Source organism: Dendrobates tinctorius, unplaced genomic scaffold (genome assembly GCF_039654945.1).
Source record: "Dendrobates tinctorius isolate UK_male_01 unplaced genomic scaffold, ASM3965494v1 ptg000250l, whole genome shotgun sequence".
Classification (NCBI taxonomy): domain Eukaryota; kingdom Metazoa; phylum Chordata; class Amphibia; order Anura; family Dendrobatidae; genus Dendrobates; species Dendrobates tinctorius.
Genome location: NW_027361917.1, coordinates 17,527,501 through 17,545,128, shown reverse-complemented (window position 1 = coordinate 17,545,128; position 17,628 = coordinate 17,527,501). Strand labels below are relative to the sequence as shown.

General features: G+C 48.3%; 1 long non-coding RNA gene across 1 annotated transcript in view; it reads right to left on the bottom strand.

Annotated features, from left to right (window-relative positions):
• Positions 1–17,628, bottom strand: part of LOC141063367 (uncharacterized) — a 165,488-nt gene that overhangs the window by 110,521 nt on the left and 37,339 nt on the right. The gene's annotated exons all lie outside the window — the stretch shown is intronic.

Below are 17,628 nucleotides of genomic sequence, written 5' to 3'. Positions count from 1 at the left end.
GGGACTGATCATCCCCCACAGCAACCACGGTAAGTTTGCAGTTTTACTGCTCAGACTGACCGTTGGTGTGGTTTTTCTGTGCTTGATACTGCAAAGAGGATCTGAGGTTTGTCCCCGTGGTGGGGTGATTCATGGGTGGAATCATATAGAGGTGCAGTCTCATTGGGGGCCCAGTGCTCGAACCGTACCTCATAAGGGATGGACACCACAGATTGACCAGTGATTGTGACTCTTTATAGTCAAAATATCCTGAAGTCCTGAATTCACTGTTAGAGTCGGGCGTGGTGAAGTGATCAAAGACTGGGTAGAATATATATATATATATATATATATATATATATATATATATACACACACACACACACACACACATATACACCAGAGGTGTCCGGAGGGATAGTCTGAGACACCCTCCTCCTTTCACCAAGTAGCGCAAATTTTGGGCAATCCCAGAGGGGGATTATTGACCCAGTGGAACAGAGACTGAAACGGCCACCAGATCTGTGCACAACTGAAGTAGGGATATTTAGCTCTAAATGAGAGAATCCGTGGAAGGAAAAGAAGAATTTTGTGGCTTGGCACATGAATTGTGTGACGAAGGTGTTAGGAAGAACAGAGGAGGTGACTTCTGATTGTTTCTGTTACTGCTATGTTGAAGAAGGAAAAATTGCCTATTATGACAGGGACTGGATGTATTGTGGTTCAAGAAAGTGACTGTGGTGTGAGAAAGTGATTGGTTAAGAAGGAACTAAGATTGATACTAATGTGTCAGGCAGGCAAATAGTTAAAAGTGATGATTTGAAAAAAAGAGGTCTCCCTGCTAGATAATTGCTCAAGGAGACCGGGAGACGCTGACTGTACCCATTATCATCCGCCGCTAGCCTCAGTCCCCATTATGCCTAACATTGCTAGTGGTTATGAGTATCCCTCCCTTCCAGATACAGAAAAAAAAAAAAAAAAAGTTTTCAGAAGACTTTAACCAGCTTTTTATCAGCAGGGAAAGGAAAAAAAAAAGCAAGCTAGCAACTGCTCCAGTTCTCCCTCCAATCCCAGCTCCCCCTCCCACATCGCCCCCACCGCAGCTCATTCACACACAGCAAACCCCAGCCCTCCCTGCTAATTCTCGTCAGCAATTCTGGCGCTGTGCCCGATTCGGACACTTTCAGAGAGTCATACAGGCCACTGTTTTAATCGGAGTAGATGGCAGACCCAATTAATATACTTTTATAAACCCCATAAAACCCTTCCCAGAGGTTACTATTCAGTTTGTAATCTCTCCCACATGTCCTGTAAATTTACTAGGGGCAGATTTATTATCACAGTTCCGCTCCGGAATACAATTCCAAGATGATGGTCAGATGGCTCTTACGTTATATAATCCCTATGTAGATGAAGACAGTGAGGAAATCTGTATTTTTCATGCCTTTCCCACAGATGCCACAAGGGGCCCAAAACAGTCCAAAAAAAAAAAAAAAAAAATGAGCAGGTGTCTTTTGCCATTGTTGCCACTGTTAGCCTCCTTAAGTATCTGGCAGCACTGAATTGTCAGGTTTCGGCCTCAAGACTTCAGTTCTGCCTTGGTCAAGTGATATTCTTGGGTCACTGTCTCCTTCAGGGTGCCAGACACCTCACAGAAGAAAAATAGCTGCCAGCTCCCTTCCTTTCCCAAAAGATGAAACTGAACTCCAGCGTTTTCTTGGACTATGCACTTATTGTTGTCAGTGAATACAGGATGCATCCCGCATAATGCAACCCCTTTACAATGCCTTGAAAGACGGTATAATGAACTATAAGGAAAGATGGCAGTGATGAGGATTACCTCCAACATGATTGTTCCCAATTTCTGACTGAAGAAACAGCTACTCCACCAAATGTCAGTGAGAATTCACTTCCAAATCCTGATCTGGTGTTATACACGGATGTTCAAGATATGCTGATGAGTTTGGTAGAATCCACACGGGATACGCTGTTACCACAGAGGACACTGTAGTGCATGCAGCTGCACTCCCACCCTCACAGTCAGCACAAGAAGCAGAACTCCAGGCTCTGTCTACTGCATGTACTTTGGCCAAGAACAGACCGGCTAATATATACACGGACTCACGGTATGCATTTGGTATTGCTCACAATTTTGGGGCTCTATGGGCCAATTGAGGGTTTATTACTACTGCCGGAACCCCAGTGAAAAATGCTGAAGCTGTTAAAACCCTCATGGACTCGATCAAATTACCTATTCAGGTGGCTATTATTAAAGTTAAGGTGCACGGTCCTAGGACCAGTCCATAGACTGTTGGCATCATATTTGTGGATATGCAAGCAAAAGCCGCCGTTCTTTTACCCGTTGAACCAACCATACCTACTATGGTGACCACACGCTCTCAGCATAAACAGTTACAAGAAGCATTGACCCTACGAGAACCTGATCTGTTTCGGGTTGACAGGTTACTGGGAGGGGCTGGAGAGGATCCAGCAGTCATGGTGCACATTAGCACAAATGACAAAGTTAGAGGTAGGTGGAAGGTCCTTAAAGATGATTTCAGGGAATTAGTCTGTAAGCTTAAAGCAAGGACCTCCAAGGTGGTATTTTCAGAAATACTTCCTGTACCACGTGCCACGCCAGAGAGGCAACGGGAGATTAGGGAGGTTAATAAGTGGCTCAGGAATTGGTGTAGGAAGGAGTGGTTTGGGTTCCTGCAGAACTGGGCCGACTTCTCAGTTGGCTACAGGTTCTACGCTAGGGACGGGCTGCACCTCAATGGGGAGGGTGCAGCTGTGCTGGGGGAGAAAATGGCTAGAAGGTTGGAGGAGTGTTTAAACTAGGGACGGGGGGAGGGTATTCCTTTTATAGGAGGGTAAGACTGTGCAGATAGAGACCTGGGCACAAATAATGACATTGGGGGTGGAGGTGGCATGGGGGGTGGGGTTAGAACAGTTAATAATTTAAGAAAGAATAGAGGTACAGAGAGATACATAAAGTGCATGTATACTAATGTCAGAAGTCTCGCCAACAAAATGGAGGAATTGGAGTTAATGTTGTTGGAACATAATTATGACATGGTGGGGATATCTGAGACATGGCTGGATGAGAGCCATGACTGGGCGGTTAATTTACAGGGCTATAGTCTGTTCAGAAATGACCGTACAAATAAGCGAGGGGGAGGCGTGTGTTTATATGTAAAATCATCCTTAAAACCCATCCTTCGTGATAATATATATGAATCTAATGAAAATGTAGAGTCCCTGTGGGTAGAGATAAGGGGAGGGGGAAAAATAATAAATTACTGATAGGGGTTTGTTATAAATCTCCAAAAATAATGGAAGCTACAGAGAATATCCTCATAAAGCAAATAGATGAAGCAGCGACTCAAGGAGAAGTCATTATTATGGGGGACTTCAACTACCCTGAAATACATTGGGGAACCGAAACCTGCAGTTCCAGCAAGGGTAATAGGTTTCTGACAACGATGAGAGACAATTACCTTTCACAACTGGTTCAGGACCCAACAAGAGGGGGGACACTGCTAGACCTAATATTAACCAACAGGCCAGACCGCATATCAAATGTAAGGGTTGAGGGTCACTTGGGTAATAGTGATCACAAATTAATAAGTTTTCATGTATCCTTTAATAAGATGTGTAGTAGAGGGGTTACAAGGACACTAAACTTCAGGAAGGCAAATTTCCAACGGATGAGAGATGATCTTGGTGCAATTAACTGGGACGATATCCTGAGACATAAAAATACACAAAGAAAATGGGAGACGTTTATTAGCATCCTGAATAGGACCTGTGCACAATATATACCGTATGGGAATAAACATGCGAGAAATAGGAGGAAACCACTATAGCTAAATAGAGCTGTAAGGGGCGCAATAAGAGATAAAAATAAAGCATTTAGAGAATTAAAGCAAGTAGGTAGTGATGAGGCATTAAATAAATACAGAAGATTAAATAAATTCTGTAAAAAGCAAATCAAGACAGCAAAGATTGAGACAGAGAGACTCATTGCCAGAGAAATTAAAAATAATCCCAAAATATTCTTAAACTACATAAATAGTAAGAAGCTAAAAAATGATAGTGTTGGTCCCCTTAAAAATAGTCTGGGTGAAATGGTTGAGGAGGATGAGGAAAAAGCCAATATGCTAAATGACTTTTTCAACAGTATTTACACAAGAAAATCCCATGACGGATAACATGATCAGGGATAAAAATTCTCCATTAAATGTCACCTGCTTAACCCAGCAGGAAGTACGGCGGCATCTACAAATCACTAAAATTGACAAATCCCCGGGCCCGGATGGGATACACCCCCGAGTACTGCAGGAATTAAGCACAGTCATAGATAGACCATTATTTTTAATCTTTAAAGATTCCATAATAACAGGGTCTGTACCACAGGACTGGCGTATAGCAAATGTGGTGCCAATATTCAAAAAGGGGACAAAAACTGAACTTGGAAATTATAGGCCAGTAAGTTTAACCTCAACTGTGGGTAAAATCCTGGAGGGTTTTCTAAGAGATACTATACTGGAGTATCTGGAGAAGAATAACCTTATGACCCAATATCAACATGGGTTTACAAGAGACCGTTCCTGTCAGACTAATCTGATAAGCTTTTATGAAGAGGTAAGTTCCGGACTGGACCAAGGGAATGCAGTGGACGTGGTGTACATGGACTTTTCAAAAGCTTTTGATACGGTGCCACACAAAAGGTTGATACATAAAATGAGAACAATGGGGATAGGGGAAAATATGTGTAGGTGGGTTAAGAGCTGGCTCAGGGATAGGAAACAAAGGGTGGTTATTAATGGAGCACACTCGGACTGGGTCACGGTTAGCAGTGGGGTACCACAGGGGTCAGTTTTGGGCCCGCTTCTTTTTAACATATTTATTAATGACCTTGTAGGGGGGCATAGAGCGTAGAATTTCAATATTTGCAGATGACACTAAACTCTGCAGGGTAATTAATACAGAGGAGGACAATTTTATATTACAGGAGGATTTATGTAAACTAGAAGCTTGGGCTGATAAATGGCAAATGAGCTTTAATGGGGATAAATGTAAGGTCATGCACTTGGGTCGAACGAACAAGTTGTATAATTATGTGCTTAATTGTAAAACACTGGGCAAAACAGTCACTGAAAAAGACCTGGGTGTATGGGTGGACGACAAACTCACATTTAGTGGCCAGAGTCAAGCAGCTGCTGCAAAGGCAAATAAAATAATGGGATGCATTAAAAGAGGCAGAGATGCTCATGAGGAGAACATAATTTTACCTCTATATAAGTCACTAGTGCGACCACACTTAGAATACTGTGTACAGTTCTGGTCTCCGGTGTATAAGAAAGACATAGCTGAACTGGAGCGGGTGCAGAGAAGAGCGACCAAGGTTATTAGGGAACTAGGGGGTCTGCAATACCAAGACAGGTTATTACACTTGGGGTTATTTAGTTTGGAGAATCGAAGGCTTAGGGGTGATCTTATTACAATGTATAAATATATGTGGGGACAATACAAAAACCTAATGATCGTTTTACTCTTAGACCTGTGACGGGGACAAGGGGGCATCCTCTACGTCTGGAGGAAAGAAGGTTTAAGCATACTCACAGACGCGGATTCTTTACTGTAAGAGCAGTGAGACTATGGAACTCTGCCATATGATGTTGTAATGAGTGATTCACTACTAAAATTTAAGAAGGGACTGGATGCCTTTCTTGAAAAGTATAATATTACAGGGTATATAAACTAGTCTCCTTAATATTGCGTTGATCCAGGGAGCTAGTCTGATTGCCGTATGTGGAGTCGGGAAGGAATTTTTTTCCCCAATGTGAAGCTTACTGTTGCCACATGGGGTTTTTTTGCCTTCCTCTGGATCAACATGTTAGGGCAAGTTAGAATAGGATATGGGTTGAACTAGATGGACTTAAAGTCTCCCTTCAACCTTAATAACTATGTTACTATGTTACAACAGACTGAAGTTTTCTGTCGGACCCCGCGAGACCACTTAATGACGATGCAGAGAATGTCTCCAAAGGAAGAGGTGAAGCAATGGAAGACTGATGGGGCACGTATGGATAATGGTCTCTGGAAAAAGGACCGACTCGTGTGTCTCCCTAAGCGGATGTACCCTGCTATTGCCACATGAACCTACACATCGAGGAAAGAATCAGGCCCTCGCACTGGTGCAAAAATTCTACTGGGCCCTGGGTTCTCCAGTTGGCTGGAAGCATTCCCTGTAAGGCCTGTTTCACACTTCCGTTTTTTCAAATCCGTCAAAATCCGTTGTTTTCCGTAAAAAAACGGATCCGCCATTTTTTGCAGGATCCGTTTTTTTTGTCCCATAGACTTCCATTACGGTTACCGCGGATCCGTCAAAAAAACGGATCCGTTTTTAAAAAAACGGATCCGTTTGCATCAGTTTCCGTCAAAAAAACGGAAACGGATCCGTTTGGCGGACACAAAAATGGAAGTGTGAAACAGGCCTTACCAACATGACTGCAAAGACCACAGCGAAGAAACTGGTGATGGAAGTTATATGCAGATATGGGGTTCCAGAAGTTGTTGAAAGTGATCAAGGCCCGGCATTTTCTTCTCATGTGTACCAAGAAGTTCTGACAATGCTTGGATCCACTGTAGCCCTCCATACTCCGTACCATCCACAATCCAGTGGGAAAGTTGAGAGGCTGAACGGCACACTGAGGGAACAATTGACCAAAATGATGCAGGAGACTACGGCTCCATGGCCAGAGCTCCAACCCATTGTACTATACCATATCCGTACTACCCCTATTGCAGAACATGGCCTGTCCCGATATGAGATATTGTTTGGTGCCAGGCCCCCAGTTGAAAATTTCCAGCCTCAGCAGTTATCAGAAGAGACTGACTGTGCTGTTCAATGTGTTATTCAGCTTAGTAAAAATCTTGCTAACACCTATGTTCTAGTTTTCTTTTCCAGATTCAGCAGAAACCGACACCTGTTATAACCTGAAGCCTGGTGATTTGGTAGTTGTGAAAAGGCATGTCAGGAAGCACGGATTAGAACCCTTGTATGACGGTCCCTATCAAGTTCTCCTCATCACCCCTATATCAGTGAAACTAGAAGGAAGACGGACTTGGATTCACGCATCGCACTGCAAGCTGGTTAAACAAGCCAATAGCAAATAAAGGGGGCCATAATGTTTTGGTTTTTCACATTTTCCATATTATTGGTAGAAGTTAGAAGATATTCAAAGACTCAGAGATCAATACAATAAAGACGATGATTGTAATAAGGACAGTTGGTGGTCAGACACCTTCTCCTTTCTCATTCCAGCCAATTGGTTTAAGGGAATTGGGTGCTGGATAGCTGGGATCTTACAAAGCTTGTTACACATTGCTGCCTGTATCCTTGTGGTATATGTGATACTAAAACTTGTTTTTTGGTGTATTTCTGTATGTATTAGGAAATTCTACACTAAGACAGCTAATGATACCAAAGGCATCGTTGCCCCTGCTCTTCTCTGCACCGATCTCAAAAGGCTACTTGGAGATGTTGAAGCCAAGCACATGGCTACCTACAAAAGATCTCCACCACCGTCTTCAAAAATTGTTATTCGTGAACTGCAGTATACAGGGGGGACGGGTGCGCCGCGACAGCCATGACTAATAACACGGCATCAGTCATGTGAAGACCAGTACCCCTCAAGCTGTTAGCTTGGGATAGCACCTCTGATGTGGCATATGTGTTAACAAAATTTATCTAGGGGGGAATGTGAAGGGTTAATACTAAAATCAGAGCTGAAGTTTCACTTATCCATTTTTCCTGAAGGTTTCGTTTCTCCGTTTTTGCTGCTGTAAGATAAATTTTATAATTAGGTAAAAGTCCAAACTCATGAAACCAGACTGTTCCCATCAGGTGTAAGATAAGGGAGGCGGTGGTGTAAAGCTCTGAATATGCCATTATACTACCTTCTATTTGGATACGGACATATATGTAGTTTCCGGTTTTCTTGCAATATTATTGGCTTATAAAGTGAAATGATGTTATTGGTAGTTGAGAACTTTGCATAATTAAGCAAAAGGTTATAAAAGAAGTGACCAAAATAAAGGGGCTTGATGATCTGTCTCGATCCTCCCGTACAGAGACCCCTGTCTCCGTGTGGTTATTTGAGTTGCTAGCAACACTATGTGGATTAATTTGGAAATCACTGGCTCAACTGTGAAGGGTTAATTTAGCCCTCCCTAAATAGCTACCTCGACACCATGATGGGGAGGAAAGTGCTAGAGGTGCGCACGGCGTCGCACAGCGGTCACAGCTACCTGGTGCGGTATGACAATGCCCATAGCAGGGAGGCACAGTCGAACGCTAGTGTATGCAGAGTACTGAGAGCACTGTGGCATGAGCATACCACCCATTGGTGCTGACTCTCACTCTGAATCCCTAACCAACATGTGTATCAAAGGGAGGGGAGTCTTAATGAGTCAGTCACCAGATACATGCATCCATCATCATACACACAAAAAAGCATAAGAGTCTATACTAGCGCATGGCCGAGTAGCCATGCGACTTTTATGGTGGCGTCCTTCGGGGACCTTCCCAGTGGTGGACCAATCCGAGCAGGACCTGCGCATGTGACCTCCGACCTCCAATGAGAGGTCGTCCCACGGGCATGCTCAGTACCCAAAAGATGGGACTTAGTCCCAGACGTGTCAACTTGCTGCTGACTCAGGCATGGAGTTCTAGCAGAGCCAGAAGGAGCAACCAGATGCCTAGCATCAGACTGGGCAAGACGCCTGGAGCGACAACCCTGCTGAGAGACCACAGAGAGCATGGCTCGAGATTCCCCCTGTGCAGTAGGGAAAACTTGATGCCTAACATTTCCCCCCTCCTAGGGCCCCCTCCTCTGAGCCTCGCTACTCTCAAATGCTGCAATATGGAGTGGAGCGTGGATGTTCTCCACTGGCTCCCAGGTCCAAGCCTCTGGACCATGACCCTTCCAGTTCACCAAATAACCAGGGCTGTGGAGTTGGTAAGCCAAACCTCTGACTCCTCAATTTCCCTTACACCGACTCCGACATATATTGCTTATATTTAAGTGAAAAAATTATTTTAGTACAATGTGAACATCAGACATTTAGTCATTTTTATGATACAATAATCAAGATAGAACATATTTTTTGGAATACAACTTTATAACACAAAACTATAATAAATTGTAAATATGTAATACACTATGTAATATTGAATATATACACTCACTGGCCACTTTATTAGGTACACCATGCTAGTAAGGGGTTGGACCCCCTTTTGCCTTCAGAACTGCCTCAATTCTTCGTGGCAGAGATTCAACAAGGTGCTGGAAGCATTCCTCAGAGATTTTGGACCATATTGACATGATGGCATCACACAGTTGGCGCAGATTTGTCGGCTGCACATCCCTGATGCGAATCTCCCGTTCCACCACATCCCAAAGATGCTCTATTGGATTGAGATCTGGTGACTGAGGAGGCCATTTGAGTACAGTAAACTCATTGTCATGTTCAAGAAACCAATCTGAGATGATTCGAGCTTTAGGACATGGCGCATTATCCTGCTGAAAGGAGCCATCAGATGTTGGGTACATTGTGGTCATAAAGGGATGGACATGGTCAGCAACAATACTCAGGTAGGCTGTGGCGTTGCAACGATGCTCAATTGGTACCAAGGGGCCCAAAGAGTGCCCAGAAAAAATTCCCCACACCATGACACCACCACCACCAGCCTGAACCGTTGATACAAGGCAGGATGGATCCATGCTTTCATGTTGTTTACGCCAAATTCTGACCCTACCATCCGAATGTCGCAGCAGAAATCGAGACTCATCAGACCAGGCAACATTTTTCCAATCTTCTACTGTCCAATTTCGATGAGCTTGTGCAAATTGTAGCCTCAGTTTCCTGTTCTTAGCTGAGAGGAGTGGTACCCAGTGTGGTCTTCTGCTGCTGTAGCCCATCTGCCTCAAAGTTCGACGCACTGTGCGTTCAGAGATGCTCTTCTGGCCACCTTGGTTGTAACGGGTGGCAATTTGAGTCACTGTTGCCTTTCTATCAGCTCGAACCAGTCTGCCCATTCTCCTCTGACCTCTGGCATCAACATGGCATTTCCGGCCACAGAACTGCCGCTCCCTGGATTTTTTTTTCTTTTTCGGACCATTCTCTGTAAACCCTAGAGATGGTTGTGCGTGAAAATCCCAGTAGATCAGCAGTTTCTGAAATTCTCAGACCAGCCCTTCTGGCACCAACAATCATGTCACGTTCAAAGGCACTCAAATCACTGTGACGAACAGCCCACCGCCGTTCGTCCACTTACGGGCGACACTAACGGGAGTCCCGCTGCCACCAAAACGCGACGGACAGCGGACCCTGTGTCACCACTATGTCACAGTCCCACCACTGACACGGGTGTATCAGCGGACGGAGGGGCGTGACACAATGCCGGCACACGGCTATCACAGGCGCAGTGGGGCTTATCTTAGTTATCCCAACACTGGCACCATGTGACCAAAAATATCCAGCAAGCTAATCTCGCTCTACAATTTGCCGCAGGGGGAGTTTAATTTGGATGCCCCACCACTGCTATCAATCTTCCAAGTACTGCGGGGATTTATGTATATCCCACTTTCTCAGTTCCACCTTGGAACTCGCAGCTCTCCGGCGCCCCCCATACCCTCAGGTCAGTCAGGGAACTGCACCTAGGATAATTGGTCGCCGGACGGGCTGCCTGTTGTGAACCGGCAATTAGGCTTCTGCAGTAAGGGAATTATCAATGCTGTGGCCGCAGACCCTTATTCAGCAATATAAGACCCTTCTGTACTGCCAGCAAGCCGTAATAGCCATACACAACGTGCTGCCACCAGTCACGGTTACTTAATTCACAGTGTTAAATTAAGAGGGTCCGTGGCAAACCCCTTGAATTAGTAGCGATTATCTAACAAAGGCGTATAGTTCGAGTCTTAGAGCATAGAGACAGATCTAAATAATTATTTCATTTATTTTCCGAAAGAGGACAGTGATTACAGATAAAAGTTGCTATAAAATTGAGACATAAAATATGTACAGTACAGGTATAAAATAAAAGTGGAGAAAACAAAGAGATTACACTCACAGTTCCATATTGTTCCTTAGGCAGACCATGCGGCTAAGGTGGGTGGAGGCGGAGCTGCACTTCTCCGCTCATCTGAGTTCTTGTCAGCACGGATTCTGCAGCTGTTCTGAGCTGGTTTGCCCAGGAAATGCCTTATAGACTTTCCTATGTGACATCACAGAGAGGTGCATTCTGGGTTGATCCCACCTCTCTTATCCAAGTTATGTTTTGGCTACAAAACTTAGATTAGCTATAACTTTATGGGAGAAGCTGGTATGGACTCATCAGTGGTATCATGTTTCCCAGCGTAATGAGCCCATCAAGAAAACATCAAACATCTATGCGATATGACCGTCCATTTGGGCGCAAATCCTATCTCATGTTCTGGACAGGGTAGAACTTCGAAACATACGCGGTCTCGAAGCTGGGACCGCTCAGGTTACAAAAATATGATTTTCATATCTCTAGGGTATTTGGTTCTTATGGTATAGTCTCTCATAGTTTTATTCGTTTCAAACAAAGAAGTTTTTCCCGCTCTGAAGAGGAGAGAAGGCAAATGGTGTGAGGAAGATGGTCTAGCTAATTAACATTCCTGCTCTTCCAGAGGAAGTGGCAGGGTTGATAAAACCTGGGGGGAAGGAATTCCTACTACTGAGAGTTTACAATGTCCTAGGATGGAGGATTTGTTAGCACATTGCAACAGAAAACATATCTTGCAGACATGGTACATCACACCTCCCCCCTTAAGAGGGCGCTAAGGAGGCATTACCTCTCGGTAATCGGCCATGCGCACCTCAGCGGGTTCGCCCCGGCGGGACAACCCATCGGCATTGCCGTTTTCACTGCCCTTCCTGTGTTTTACAGTAAAATCGTACTGTTGAAGGGCAAGGCTCCAGCGGAGCAATCTTCCATTGGTTCCCGACACGGTGTGCAACCAGCTCAGTGGGTTGTGGTCGGTTACCACCGTGAAGGCGCGCCCATACAGGTAGGGCTGCAAACGCTGCAGTGCCCACACCATGGCCAGACACTCCTTCTCGATGGTCGAGTATGCCACTTCCCTCGGCAAAAGTTTCCGGCTCAGGTACAACACGGGGTGCTCTTGGTCCCCCGAGTCGACCTGGCTAAGCACAGCACCGAGGCCAAACTCGCTGGCGTCGGTCTGTACCAGAAACGGGCGACTGCTGTCGACTGCTCTCAACACTGGAGAGTTGCACAGGGCTGCTTTCAAAGCTTGGAAAGCCGCCTCACAGTCATCTGTCCAGTTGACTGTTTGGGGTAGCCTCTGCTTGGTGAGGTCAGTCAAGGGTTTGGCAAGGGCGCTATAGTCCTGTACGAACCGCCTATAGTACCCTGCAGTGCCCAAGAAGGACTTCACCTGTTTCTTGGTCCTGGGGGTGGGCCAGGACACGATTGCGTCCACTTTTTCTGGCTCCGGACTCATGGAACCCCCGCCTACCCGGTGCCCCAGGTAGTGGACCTCGCGCATGCCTATCTGGCACTTCCCCGGCTTGATGGTCAGGCCTGCCTGGTGAAGACGCTTGAGCACCTCCTGGAGGTGCTGAAGGTGTTCCTCCCAGGTGGAACTGAAGACGGCAATATCGTCTAAGTACGCCACTGCGTACTCCTCCAGTCCCCGAAGCAGGTGGTTGACCATCCGCTGGAAAGTGGCAGGGGCATTCTTCATGCCGAAGGGCATGACCGTGGACTCGTACAGTCCAAAGGGGGTGATAAAGGCGGATTTCTCCTGCGCCTCAGGGCTCAGGGGAATCTGCCAGTATCCCCGACTCAAATCCATGATGGATATGTAGTTGGCGTTTGTCAACCGCTCGAGCAGATCCTCGATGCGCGGCATCGGGTGGGCATCAGAGGTTGTGATGGCGTTGAGCCCCCTGTAGTCCACGCAGAACCGGGTGGTTCGATCCTTTTTAGGCACGAGGACTACAGGTGAAGCCCACGCACCTTTTGACCGTCGAATCACTCCCAGCCTTAACATCTCATCGACCTCTTGGCGCATGACTTGTTGCACCGTTTCAGAGATCCGATAAGGTGTTCGCCGTAATGGGGCATGATTCCCGGTGTCCACCTCATGAACCGCTAACTCCGTCCTCCCAGGACGGTTGGTGAACACGGGCCGGAAGAGTTCCAGGGTGGCCATCAACTGCAACCGCTGGGACACGGTGAGCGAACCACTTATCTCCATGTCCTCAATGGACCCATTGGCCTTGGCCTGGGCCAGCATGTCCAGGAGGGAATCTTCCTCCCCATCCTCTGGCAGATTGCAGACCGGTAGGATGCAAGCTTCACGTTCGTAGTGCGCCTTCAGCATGTTGACGTGAACGGCCTTGCGCCTACCCCGAGCATGGTCAAGCGTGACCACGTAGGTGACCGGGTTGAGCTGTTGGTGGACGACGTACGGGCCTTCCCAGGCTGCCTGAAGCTTATCCGTTGGTACCGGGACCAACACCCACACCTTTTGACCCACCTGGTAGGTCCGCTCCCGGGCGTTCTGGTCGTACCAGCGCTTCTGGTCAGCCTGAGCCTGCGTCATGTTGTCATGCACCAACTGCGTCAAGGTCTGCATCTTGTCACGGAAGCGCATGACATAATCCACGATGGACACTTCTGTGGGGTTTGGCTCATCTTCCCAGGATTCTCTTATCAACCCAAGGGGTCCCCGGACTCGCCTGCCATACAGGAGCTCGAAGGGGGAGAACCCGGTCGAAGCCTGCGGAACTTCTCTGTAAGCGAACAGCAGGTGTGGGAGGTACCGCTCCCAGTCGCGCCCTTGGGTCTCAACCAGTATGCGGAGCATCTGTTTGAGGGTACCGTTGAAACGTTCACACAAACCGTTAGTCTGTGGGTGATACGGACTCGATACCAGCTGCGTCACCTGCATTTTCTCACAGAGAGCCTCCATTAGGCGAGACATGAATTGGGGCCCTTGATCGGTAAGCATCTCCCTGGGAAATCCTACTCTCGAAAAGATGGTCACCAGTGCGTCAGCCACCTTATCTGCCCTGGTTGAAGACAGAGCTACAGCCTCTGGGTACCGGGTAGCGTAGTCTACCACGGTGAGAATGTATCGCTTTCCGGAGCTGCTGGGGACGGACAGCGGTCCTACAATGTCCACCGCGATTCTCTGGAAAGGCTCCTCTATCACCGGCAAAGGAATAAGGGGAGCCTTAAGAGCAGGCCCCGCCTTACCCACTTTTTGACAGGTGGCACAGGAGCGGCAGTAGTGTGTTACATCTGTCCCCATCTTGGGCCAATAGAAGTGTTGAGACAGCCGTGCCTTTGTTTTGCTGATCCCCAAGTGTCCAGCGAGTGGAATCTCATGGGCAATCCGCAACAACTCAGTTCTGAACTGATAGGGGACGACCAGCTGTCTTTCCCTCAACCACTCCTTTTTAGGATCTCCGGGTACTGTCTCCCGGTACAACCTTCCTCGTTCCCAGAACACCCTCTCCTTATCAGACTTGGAGGTGGGCGTCTCGGCGAGACCTCTCAATTTCTCCAGGCTGGCATCTGAGTGCAGAGCAGCCTGGAACTCCATGCTGGAGGCTGCCAGAAGTGACGTCAGGGTACCTCCTTTACTGGGACCCTCTGGAACCGGCTCTGGGTTCACCTCTGGTTCAGTCTCTCCTGTAGCAGCAGAGGGTCCAGAAGACAGTGCGTTACCTGCGATCTGGGCACTCTGACTGCGTGTGACAGCTGCTATGTATGCTGTCTCCCTGGGGATTTCTTCAGACCCACCAGCTGGTGCTGCCCTGGGCTCTACCTCCCCATCCACCCCCAACACTTCAGGAGCAGTGCTACTTATGGGCCAGTTACCTTCCTCGGTGGCACTGGTCAGCTGCATGGCATTACCTTCCTCATGGTCCCCATGCACCTCCCCATTCTCTTGAGCACCGTTGCTTGCTCCTGCCAGGGGTTCCTCAGCCGTCTCACTCCGCAGAGTGACAGGGCTGAGCACCTCGGTACCTGTGGACACATCTACCGTTTCAAAGAAAGGGTTAACGGGTTCAGTCGGCACAGATACATCATCATTCCTAGGAAAAGAATGGTTATCAGTTTGCTTTGGTACATTCACATCAGCATCAGCATCATACCTTGGGAAAGAATGGTTGTTAGTTGCATCATTACTCATCAAGGCATTAGCAGGTAACACATTCAGTTTCCCATCATCAACATCATCAGGGTTAACGTTACCCTCATTATCAGTTTGGGGAAGGGTGTCAGGGACATAGTATGCAACCATCCTCCCCAAGTCAGTCCCCAATAAAACATCAGTGGGCAAATTTTCAGACACTCCCACCTCCCTCAACCCGCTCCCGGCACCCCAGTCAAGAAAAACTCGTGCCACTGGCAAGGGACAACGGGTGCCTCCAATCCCGGTGACAGTCAGGGTTTTCCCCTCAACAAACTCTTCAGGGGCCGCCAGTCCAGGACGGATGAGGGTTCGTTCAGCCCCGGTGTCCTTGAGGCCTGTAGCAAGACGGGCCCCCACCTGAACAGGTTGAACGTTGTCGTCAGCCCTCCCAACCACACCTCCCACCAAAAGAACAGAGGCATTGGGCCCGGGGGCCTTGGCTGGGGGGTTCTTCGGCCTGTTCGGACAGGTGTAAAAGAAGTGACCAGGCCGCTGGCAGTGGTGACACAGGCGACTGTCAGTAGCCGGCCTGTTGTTGGCAACAGGGACAGGGCCTCCGGAGGGACGGCTAGCTGGGGCATTGGGGTTGGTTGCTGGCTTACCCCCTTTCCAGCTGGTGGCGACTGGCCTCCGCGTCTCGGGCTTCCGGTTGGCCTCGTGGTTGTCGGCGATCTGCGCCGCTTTGTCCGCGTTCGTTGGTTCGCGGTCCAGGATGAACTGTCGGACCTCAGCTGGGCAGAGATGCAGGAACTGGTCTTTGATCATCAGGTCCCGTAGCTGCTCAAAGGTTTCAACGGACAGTCCATGGATCCACTGGTCAAAGTGGGTCCTGAGTCCTTGCACCACATCACTGTAGCTATCGTGTGGGCCACGTTGGAGGTGTCGGAACTTCTTTCGGTATACCTCAGGTGTCAGCCGGTATTTGGCGATCAGCGCCTGCTTTATGGCGTCATAGTCATCATCGGCTTCTGGCGGAAGAGAAGCAAATGCCTCCAGGGCTTTGCCTTTTAGCCCTGGGGTCAAGTACCTTGCCCATTGGTCTCTAGGCAGCTGGTACTGTCTGCAGGCTTTCTCAAAGGCTCGCAGAAATGTGTCCAAGTCCCCGTCCTTTTCCATCACGGGAAAATGCTCTGGCCGGGGTTTAGGAGTCTGGACGCTGCTGGGCTCACGGCTTCGGGCTGTGAGGGCATTCCCACCCCGCTGGAGTACCTCCAGTTCATGGGCCCTCTGCGCCTGGCGCTCGGCTCTCTCAGCCTCAGCTTGGCGCTCAGCTCTCTCCGCCTGGCGCTCGGCTCGCTGCTCTGCTCTCTCTCGAGCTTGCTGGATCAGCCTCACCCGCCCATCACTGTCTTCGGCGGGGAGTTCGTCCAAGGCCATTTGCAGATAGGGGTCCACCCCGTTCTGGTTGAATGTGGGGCCAGCGCTCAGGAGTGGAGCCTCTGCTGCAGCCCCATTGCAACTTGGGCCAACTTCTGCGCTCGCTGGATTCTGGTCGTTGTCCAGCTGCACTAGAGCCGCGATCATTTGAGCTCTGTTTTTGTTCGTGGCGTCAAGGCCTTGGTACGTGCATAACGCAGCAAGAACTTCCTTTGTCTGCCGGGTGTACCAAGGTTCTCCTTTTGCCGCCATGGTTGCCAAATAAAAGATAGAAAAAGAAAAACGAAGAAACGGGAGGGGGATACTTGCAAGTACACACTAATGTCTCAGGACTAGTAACCACTGAGTCTGTTCTCCAAAACCTATGATGCAGGATTCCCGCAGGAACCGTGCAGGTCTTAGTGAGAGGAATGATTGCTCAAACCAAATCACTAATGCTCTAGGATTATCCCACCGCGCTGCCACCAATATGTGACGAACAGCACACCGCCGTTCGTCCACTTACGGGCGACACTAACGGGAGTCCCGCTGCCACCAAAACGCGACGGACAGCGGACCCTGTGTCACCACTATGTCACAGTCCCACCACTGACACGGGTGTATCAGCGGACGGAGGGGCGTGACACAATGCCGGCACACGGCTATCACAGGCGCAGTGGGGCTTATCTTAGTTATCCCAACACTGGCACCATGTGACCAAAAATATCCAGCAAGCTAATCTCGCTCTACAATTTGCCGCAGGGGGAGTTTAATTTGGATGCCCCACCACTGCTATCAATCTTCCAAGTACTGCGGGGATTTATGTATATCCCACTTTCTCAGTTCCACCTTGGAACTCGCAGCTCTCCGGCGCCCCCCTTACCCTCAGGTCAGTCAGGGAACTGCACCTAGGATAATTGGTCGCCGGACGGGCTGCCTGTTGTGAACCGGCAATTAGGCTTCTGCAGTAAGGGAATTATCAATGCTGTGGCCGCAGACCCTTATTCAGCAATATAAGACC